Genomic DNA, 3901 nt, shown 5'->3' with positions numbered 1-3901 from the left:
GGTCCGGGCTGGGGATTCGAACCCGCCACCTTAGTTGTACGTGGCTGGCGCCTTAGCCGGTTGAGCTATAGGTGCCGAGCCTGAACTCAGGAATTTGAGGTTGCTGTGAGCTATTATGCCACAGCACTCTACCCAGGGCACAGAGTGAGACTCTGTCTCAAACAAAAACAAAAATAATACCTTGAGAGCAAGGAGCCAAAACGAGGTCTTTGGTTTAGAATGTACCTCTAGGATCATGACTAATGTGTATTTTATGTGGAACCTCTCCACAGACTTCCAACTTGTAATTACATTTGGATCTGCACATTTTGCAGAGTAAAACCGCACTCGTGCACGGAGAGGTGCGTGGTGGACGGCGTCTGTTCTTCTTCCCTCCCACTGTCCCCTACTAGCTCCTTGCCAAGGCATGTACCACCTGCCACAGCACCTACCCTCAGTCTTACCACTCCTGCTCTGGCCGGGTCCTTAACTGGACAGCACTGGGGAGATGTCACGTGATCCGACGTGTTAGGTCTGCCCCTTTTAGATGAAGTTGCATTTAAAGGGTATTCTTGATAAAAAGAGAGAGAGTTTTTATATTAGAGGACTGAGCCCTCAAAAGGCAAACTTGTGAGTCCGGTCCACTCCCTCCTTTCCTGCCGTCACACTTGTAGAGCTCCCCTGAAAGGGTAAAAAGGGCTAAAAACAAAACATAGCAAAAATTTGATGGCATTTCAAATACCATGCAAATATTCATTATCTTTCTCAACAAGTATTTAATTGAGCTGCTTCTGACATCAGGCTTTGATTTAAGCCCAAGGAAAACCAAGGAAGAAGATGCACCAGACCCAGAAAACCAGAGTGGAAGAGTCACCAGACTCTTTAGAGAACTTGCAAGCTAAGAAGCTCAGAGAAAAAATATCAATATGGGGTACCGATCACATGCCAGCACCCCTGCTGAAGAGTATACAAACTATGTCATTTAATTTCCAGAGAAACACAGATGTTTTCTATATTAATCTCATTTTACTGAGGAAATTTACCTAGATACATTAGACAACTTATTTAAAATCACAAAGCTAATATAGCTTAACACGTCAGTCAGCCTAATGCCAAAAAAAAGCTTCTTAACCCCTGCCTCTAAATCACCTAATCTCAAAGTCTGTGTCCCTTTTTCTGTGTCACACTGTCTAACGCAAATCTGATTTTGAGCAGGTATAGACCAATCATAAATCAATTTACCAAACTAAAAACCTAAACACCTTTCCAACTTCAGGACTAGTAAACCCTATACCCGTGCATTCCTCTGACCACCAACCTGACCACACCAGGGAATCTGTTATGATATGTCAGCTCCAGGGCCTGGATTCCTGTCTCAGCCTGTTTTTTTTCTGTCATTAATGTTGACACAACATTCTGGTTTTGTATTATCTTTGTTGATCTCCTGGGTCAGGCCTTGTTAAGTGCATTTTGCCTTTTATATGCAAATATACTCCTGTAGAGATACTTTACAGTGAAGGTGATACACCATCATTATTTCCTTCTTTTCGAGAATGTTCAGGATCTACATTTGCCTTTCATTTTCGTGCTGTTTTCCCACCTTGTTTCTGGGCCTTTTTCCTCTCTGTGCTCTGGGCGGGCTCGTTCTCTCTCTCTGTTCTCCATCTGCTCCTTCTTCCCTTACCTTCTGCTTTTGGCTTAAACACCTCTAACCTTATTTCTTCACTCACATAAGTCTGCCGGCAACTATACTGGTTCAGGAATTTTTCTTTACTTACGCCACCAAAAAAAATTCTTTCAGTAGGAAAGAGCAGTTTCTAATAAAAAGCACCTTTGATTTCCTGCTTCATTTTTAAAGCACTCCGAAAAGCAGTGTGATGCTGGCAAAAGAAACAGCCCAGAAGCAGGCCAGGAGACTTCAGAATTCAGTATGTTTTCAAAGGAATCTCAGAAATCAGTGAGAAGGGTGGAGGATTCAATAAGCGATGTTGAGAACATCTGACATTTGGAGAAATCTACCATATTGTATCATCTCCTCACACGAGGCACAAAGATTGATTCTGTATATAAATGTTAAAAGTAAAAAAAAAAAAATAAGCATCACAAGGGGAACAAAATGTTAAGCTGAAGATTTTCTAAGAATTAAGGCAATAAAAAAAAAAAGGTTGGTTAATAGATTTCATCATGAAAATGAGCGTGCTAACATCACCAAACTTCATAAAGATAGAATAAATAATAAATTAGAAAAAGTACTTGCTACAAATATGATGAATTGTTATCCTTATTATATAAAAATCTTCTTTGAATGGGGGAAAATGTTAAAATTCCAAAGTAGATGTACATATAAACAGTAACAGTCACCAAAAGGGAAACAGAATGGATAATAATAAATCACTAGAATTGTTTTAGCATCATAGGCAACTAAAAGATGTAAGATAGGCTCAGCACCCATAGCTCAGTAAGTAGGGTGCTGGCCACATACAACAAGGCTGGCAGTTCCAGCCCAGCCCAGGCCTGCTAGACAACAATGACAACTACAACCAAAATTCAGCTGTGTGTTGTAGCCGGTGCCTGTAGTCCCAGCTATTTGGGAGGCTGAGGCAAGAGAATCACTTAGGCCCAAGAGTTTGAGGTTGCTGTTAGCTGTGATGCCATGGCACTCTGCCAAGGGTGACATAGTGAGACTCTGTCTCAAAAAAAAAAAAGTAAAATAAACTGGTTTTGCCTGAGATTTGCAAAGACTTTTTTAAAAAATAACACTTCATATTGGAAAGCAGGCCATGTGTCTAGCTGTTGATGGACACATAAATGTACATAATTCATGGACAGCAATTAGGCCAAATCTATTAAAAATCCTAAAATATGGATACATTCCATCCAACATTTCCACTTTCAGAAATTAATCCCCAGAGTGAGGAAGTCAAAAAGCTAAGGAGAAGGATGTTCACTGCACCATAACTTATAACAGTACTACAAAAGAGAAAAAGAATGAAATTAGATGTTTTGCCTAATATTTCAGTAGTTAAATTACTGTATGTACTTATCATTGAACATCACACAGCTATTGACTTGCACTGGGAATTTATAAAAGGGAAAACTGTATAATATGTAGACTATAAAAGGCAGGAAATAAATTTGCATGACATAATCTTATTTGGCAAAATACAAAGGAAAAGTATCAAATATTAACTGCATGTTCTCTCCACTGATGAACTATGGGCAAGTTTTACTTTTTGTTCTTTTCTCCATTTACTAATTTTTAAAAATAGTAAATAGACATTACTCTTAAATTTTAACAGTATCTTAAAGAATAAAGCATAGGATGGCGCCTGTGGTTCAAAGTAGCAGGGAGCTGGCCCCATATACTGGAGGTGGTGGGTTCAAACCCAGGCCCTGGCTGAAAAAAAAAAAATCTGCAAAAAAAAAATAATCAAGGAGTTAGTTGTCTCTAGTTGACCACGCCATCATTCAGTCACAAAATAGTAAAAAATGATAGTTCAGCCTTACCTCTGCAGAATTTTCTGAAGTTTATCATAAATGGGATGTGATTATCTTCCAGAAACTGGTAATTTCAGAAATATTTTTTATTTCTGAGGCCCCTAGAATTATACATAATTCCCAAAATGTCACTTATGTATTCTTATATCCTAATTAGAGAAATTAATTTTCAAGATTTTCATTATCTCTGAAAAGTTCATACATGTACTAAGTCTTTTATAAAATATATTCTTGAACCTTGTGATCAGAAGTGTGGTCCACATACCATCAGCATCGGTAACACCAGGAAATATGCTGACCACATGTTCTGGTCTTAACTACATGGCTGTCATGTCACATTGGTCCTCCTTTGAACGTTAATCTATGCTCATATCCTAAGAACCAGAAACATCTTTGTGGTCTATGAGCTTTAAACATTTTCTTG

The sequence above is a fragment of the Otolemur garnettii genome, unplaced genomic scaffold, assembly GCF_000181295.1.
Source record: "Otolemur garnettii isolate 467f Iridium unplaced genomic scaffold, OtoGar3 scaffold00048, whole genome shotgun sequence".
In the NCBI taxonomy this organism is placed as follows: Eukaryota; Metazoa; Chordata; class Mammalia; order Primates; family Galagidae; genus Otolemur; species Otolemur garnettii.
Note: the sequence above shows the minus strand (reverse complement) of the source record.